The sequence below is a fragment of the Sciurus vulgaris genome (assembly GCF_902686455.1).
Source record: "Sciurus vulgaris genome assembly, chromosome: 3".
Lineage (NCBI taxonomy): Eukaryota > Metazoa > Chordata > Mammalia > Rodentia > Sciuridae > Sciurus > Sciurus vulgaris.
The window spans coordinates 26,634,719-26,640,904 of NC_136463.1; positions in this window are offsets into that span (position 1 = coordinate 26,634,719).

The following is a 6,186-nucleotide window of genomic DNA, read 5'->3' on the forward strand; positions in this document are numbered from 1 at the left end:
AGCTGCTGCCCTTACATTTGCCTTTTTTGTGTTTTGTTTTCCGCTTTTTAGTGGTTTGTTTTGTTTGTTTTTGTTTGTTTGTTTGTTTTTGTGGTACTGGGGATTGAACCCAGGGCCTCAGCTTTACCACTGAGCCACACCCCAGCCTCCAGTTTTGCATTTTAGGAAGCATTAGCTGCTGCTGCAGAGCGGTAGACAGGGCGGGGCAGGACAGACCAGGAAGTGGAAGTCAAGGAACAGAGGGTTCACTATGACAGGTCCTCTGAGCCCTTGGGACCGCGGAGGGTAGAGGGCAGAAAGTGACTGACACAGGCCCAGGGCTCTCAGGGGTATGGGACAGTCCCTCTGCACCCCTCCCCAACGTGTAGAGAAACCCTTTTTTCCCTTCTCAGTCTAATCTCTATCCCTCCTTTATTTCCCCCTCGATAGCTAAAACGCTTTATTACCTTTCCATCTTTGCTGTGGTCTCAGAGAGCTGCCAACTTCCCCAGATTTACCACCTTGATTCAGTCATCCTCCTTGCTCTCTGCTTCCCCAAACCAATCTTCTTATAATTCTTCGAACGTTACTATTCTTTCTAGCCACAGGACCCTTGCATGTGCTGTCCTTCTGTCTAAAACACTTGTTCCCAAGTTGCCCAGTCCAGTGCTTTTTTGGGAAACACAACCTAGGCCCAAATCATGTTTCTTGATTCCAGCTTCAGAGAATACTGTGTTCTACTCCTTTTTGTTAGTTCACTTAATCTCCCTTTGTAATTAGGTACCCTTCTGAGTGATTATTTGATTATTGTAAACCAGATACAAGCTCTGGTTTTGCTCACATTCTAACCCTTTGCACCTTGCCTGGCGTATAGCTGGCACTCAACACAATAAGACTGAAAAAACGCATGAGTGCACTCTGAAGCAGTTCTGTCCAATATAAATGTAATTAAAATGACATTTAATTTAAAAAAATTTTTTGGTAGACACATTGCACAAAAAGAAACAGATGAACTTACTAATAAATTTAGCCTAAAAGATCTAAGGTATTATTTCAACATATAATCAATATTTTAAAATTATTAATGAAATACTTTGGTTTTTTTTAAGGTTTTTTTGTTTGTGTGTGTGTGTGTGTTTTGTCCCACAAATCATCAAAATGCTATGTGTGCTTTATTCTTATAACACATCTCAGTTTGAATCAGCTACCTCTCAAGTGCTCAATAGCCACCACAGCTGGTGGCTACAATACTGGGCAGCTCAGCTCTAGGGTTTGATTTGGTCCCTCTCAGGGTAGGGACTCATTCTGAGCCCTCAGGGTGCTCAGTGAACAGATGGAGACTCTCTTGCTTCTTCTTGTGTCATTGGTGTCCCCAGGCCTCAGGCCTATAGTCCTCCCCTCTGGCTCCCCTGTCCTCTGCCCTCTGCCCACCACCTCCAAGGTGTCTCTCCCCTCAGCTCTCTGCCTCCCTCATTCTCCGGGCTGGAGGCCAAAGCTCTTCATCTCTGCCAGCCACAGGGCCCCACCCCTTCCCCTGTGCCTTCTCCCTCTTTCAGTCAGGGAGGTGGAGCCGAGATGGGCTTTGGAATAACGTGAATGGCCTCAGCATCCAGAGGGGAGGGCCATGGTGGGGGGGCCCAGAACCCCTAGCCAGTGCTCCAGGGGAAGAAGGAACTAGGCCAGAGCTGGGGTCAAGAGATGACATTTCCCATGATGCCCTGCACTGGGGGTCTGCCGACCATATGCCTGGGGGAGGCAGCTCTTCTGATAATTCAAAGCAGATTCCTCCTCAGCTTTGTGGCAGCTGGTGGGCAGAAGGCCAGGGGACAAGACTGGGCCTCCAGGCGTCTGGCTACAGAAGAGCTGAGGCAAGGAGGCTTCTCCTTCAGCCTCCTGTCCCTACACCTCCCCCAGCTCCTCCCAATACCATGGCCCTCCTGCTCACCATTCCCAGCCACACCAGAGCCCCCTCTGCAGTCTGCACCTTGGACCCAGCTTGCCCTCCATTTTCCACAGAGTGGGCTGGGCATCCTCAGCACACAGTCTTGGGGGCTCCAGTGCATACCCCATTCAGACCCCAGTGGCTCTCATCAGGGTCTCTTCCCAGACCCAACAGGGTTTTACACAGTAATCCCCATTTGCTATGATGCTCCAGCTGGGGCATCTGCTTCTTCCAGTCCCACAACCACCCAAGAGATAGGGCAGGAACATTTCCCACAGCTTCCATCATGGAAGAACATTCAGGAACATTCCAATTCTCATCCTCTATTTCTCCCAGGACACTCAGCGTTGCCCTCTTCCCACCACATTTGGGCACTTTCCAATCCTGGTGCTCCCTTCCCAGCAATCTTTGTTCCAACTGTTTCCGGCAACATTCTCAAGGGGCGCCTGAGAGAGGTGGGTTTGGGTCTCCTCCCTTGACTGGGAGTGTTCCCTTTGAAAAAGTCTAGGAATGCTCCCATCCCCCTATCATATTCTAGCAAATCTCAGAATTTAAGGGTCCTTTTGAGTCACTCAGCATTCAAGGGCCTGAGAAGCCCTTGGCTTGGGGCTCAGCACCCACATTTTGGGGGCCCAGGCCCACCCCAGGGCCTCAGGCTTCCATCAGCAGTCCAGATGGTTCTCATTCAATTCCTACTGACCTTGGGATGCCATTGTTCTCACAGGATGTGCAACAGGGCACAGAGCAACTTGGCTTCCATCTTTCAGTATTGGAGCCAAGGGAGGCCACACCATGAACCTCCTGCAGAGAGCCCAGAAGCTGGCCGCGCGGGAGCTCCCCTCTCCTCACCCTGTATACTAGTTAGGAATCTTCCTGTTGCAATAAGGAGAAAACCCAACCGGGGGCAATTTGGAGGAATCTTCTGTTCATCGGAAGTGGAAATTCCAGGGCAGACTGGGTCAAACAGCATGCCCAGGACCCGCTTTCTCTGATTCCACAGGTTTCTCTCCACCTTTTGCCTCCATTTGCTCATAAAGGCTGCTCCATTGCTGGGCTTCAAGTTCAAGGCTGTGGAGAAGAGACTGGGTTGGTCCTAATAATCCCAGCAAATCCCCAGCTGTCCTTGGTTCTGATGGGCCCATCCCTGTGATCAGGGAAGGTGATCACCAGTTTGCTAAGGTGTCAGTCACACACTTCATCCCTGGATGATCACTCCCACTGCCTGAGGACTGCGAGAGGAGAGGGGTAAACTATGGTGAGGTTACCAAAAGGGGTCCCCCAAAACGACAAAGCTAGCCCCATCCTAGCTCAACACTTGGGCTCCTTCTTTCTCACCAGGCAAACTGAGAGTTTGAATTTCTAGTCAGAATCACCAGAAAACCTCATGGATACTGTCATGCAAGAGCACCAAGGGGGCTCCAAGGATGGAGGAAGTCATGGCTCAGGGGACTCAGGGAGGATACTGCAGGGGATGCACTTGAATTGAGCCTTCATGGTTGGTCACGATTTGGGTTGTGAAGTGGAAGAGCCAGGAGAAGACATCAGGCAGAGGAAACGGCTGGAACAAAGGCATGAGAAGGGGAGAAGGAAGGAGCTAGTTTTGACCCGCAGAAAGAGTCATGCGAACAAGGCAGGGAACGGGGCCAGGTTTGGCCAGGTCTCAGTGCCAGGCCGAGAAATTCGGACATGAATGGGAGCTGTTAAGGTTGTCTGAACAAGAGAGAGTGGAAGAAGGAAGGAGCTAGAAGCAGGAAACCAGCTGTGAGGTTGGTGCTTCAGGCACAGGAGCCAGCGGTGGGGAGGAAGGCAGGAAGCCATTCAGGAAACATTAGGAAGAGGCAATGAACTAGCCTTGGCACCGGCTCCAATGGGAAACAGTAAAAGCTTCAACCTTGGCAATGGAGGGGTTGGCAGAGCTGTTCATAGAGACAGGGAGCCCTGGGGAGGAGCAGGCTTTCAGGGAAGACTGAGAATTCCACTTTGGGGTGGAGGAGCTGGGGGCCATGCAGGGGCGAAGGGCAGGAGGGCTTGTCAGGAGCTCAGGGGAATTCCAGGGTTCCAGTGGAACAGTTTTGAATCCTCTTCAGCCACTGAGTGAGGTTTCCACGTGACAGAGAAGGTAAGGTTACCAAAAGTGGTCCCTCCACAAGCAACAAATGTCACCTCCATTCTGCTACATTGGGATAGGTCTGCTTAGGTAACCAGAGGAAAAAGACATGGCAGATGATCGCAAAGCACTGGGCAGGAGGTGGATCTTGCAGCCTGGAGGAAGCCTTAGAAAGGAGAAGTTTCTAAAAGGAGGTAGCAGGAAATCCCCAGAGCAGGGAGTGCAGGGGCCCAGGAGAAAGAGAGCTGGCCTGAGCCCACTGGTTGTCCTGTGCAGAAGGTACAGGAGACAGATGGCATGGTCAGGGGAGAGTGACCGGTGAGACAGCAGAGGCATCTGTGCATAAGTCTCCCTCTAGAAACTTCTCCGAGAAGGAAAGGAGAGAGGTAGGGCTTTCCCTGAGAGGAGGAGGGACCTATTGTGGAGAGCCAGGGAGAATGGGATTGATGGTCAGCGAGCTTCTGGTTGTAAAGTGTTGGAAGTCATATGTGAACTATGGATTTGTTTGAGCCATTATAAGGCAGGGAGGCTGCTTTTCTGGGAACTCCCAGGTGAAATTCCCCAGGTGGAGAAAGCCCAGATCATGCTGGGGTGCCCTGCCTTAGCTCACAGCCCTAGGTTCAAGCACAGTCACCCAGAGACGGCAGAAGGCGTAACCTGCCAAGCCCCAAACAACCTGCCTGCCTCACTCTTATCCTGTTTTCCTGAAGAAGCTTCTTAACTGAATCCCTTTGGCATGTTCCACTATAAATAAAGCATTCATGGTTCTTTGCTTTGTTAGGATCAGACCCATTAGGTCTTTTGATCCATATATATATGGATCAAAATTATTTATTATATATAAAATTCTTGTCTTTTGTGTTTATTTCTCTTTTTCTAATACTTTATTAGTTGTTAGTGTGCCTTTATTTTATTTATTTATTTACATGTGGTGCTGAGAATCGAACCCAGTGCCTCACACATGTTAGGCAAGCACTTTACCACTGAGCCACAACCCCAGCCCTTTTGTGTAGATTTCTTAATGTTACTTCCTAGCTTTTATTTCCAGCCTGCTCACACCTCTGAGGGTACCTACTCCCTCCCCACACAGGTCCTGGGGGGAGTAGAGTGGGGCTACCTTGAGCCACGCCCTCTCTCTTGGATTCTGCAGTCCATTAAATTCCACAGCCTCAGGGGCTCAGTGAGTGGAAGTGGGGTGGCTTTGGTCCCCAGGATCCTACTCTTATGACCCAGGCCATCACACCCTGCCTGCTCAGCCCGGCTCCTCCCTCAAGCTCCTCCCTCCACTGCTGTTGCTGCAGGAATGAGCAGCTAGGAGCTCCAAGTTTACTTAACACAGAAAAATCATCTAAAGGTCTCCATGAAATTGCATTCTGCCAGAAGAACCATGACCTAGATCCCCTGTCAAATGCCACCTCTTTGGCCTGGGAATGTAGCCTAGTGATAGAGCACTTGCCTAGCAGGCATGAGGCCCTGGGTTCAATCTTGAGCACTAAATTTAAAAAAAGAGAGAGACTTGACTTGAGACTGAATAAGCAGCCATCAGGCCCTGCCAGCCAGGGAGACGTTCACGACATCCCTTCTGGGTGGATGATTGGCCAGAAGCCAGTGCAGGACTGAGAAAGCTGCCAGGATCACATTAGGTTCATGCAGAAGCCACCTCAGCAGCTCTGGGCACCAAGCTCCCCCTTCCTGGGGTAACACATGGGTTGAGCACGTGCCCAGAGAGTGCCACATGCCTGTCAGGCCAGGACCTGCCTCACGCTCCTCCCGGGAAGCTGCCAGAAGCCCTGGAGCTGGGCAAACCCAGAAGAGTGACTCAGTGAGGGGTGGGAGCTGTGAGGGAAGGCTCTAATCCAGGCCAGATTGTGACACCCACCCCACCAAGTGCCTGGCTAGCCAAAGGACAGGAGAAGGAGCATGGTGGACTGGTACCTTCCATGGGGGCAGAGGCGTGGCTTGCCTATCTGGGAAAGTGGCAGGAGGAAAGTCAGCTTGGCAGACAGGCATAGAGGCTGTCCCATGCAACCCAACAGGGACTTGATGCCTCAATTTCAGGCAGCCCTCCAAAGATGAGACCCTCTGTGGAGGACAGAAGGGTAGCCACCATCCAGGCCTGGGGCCCTTTCCTTTAGGCCTTCAACAGAGAACAGAAAGA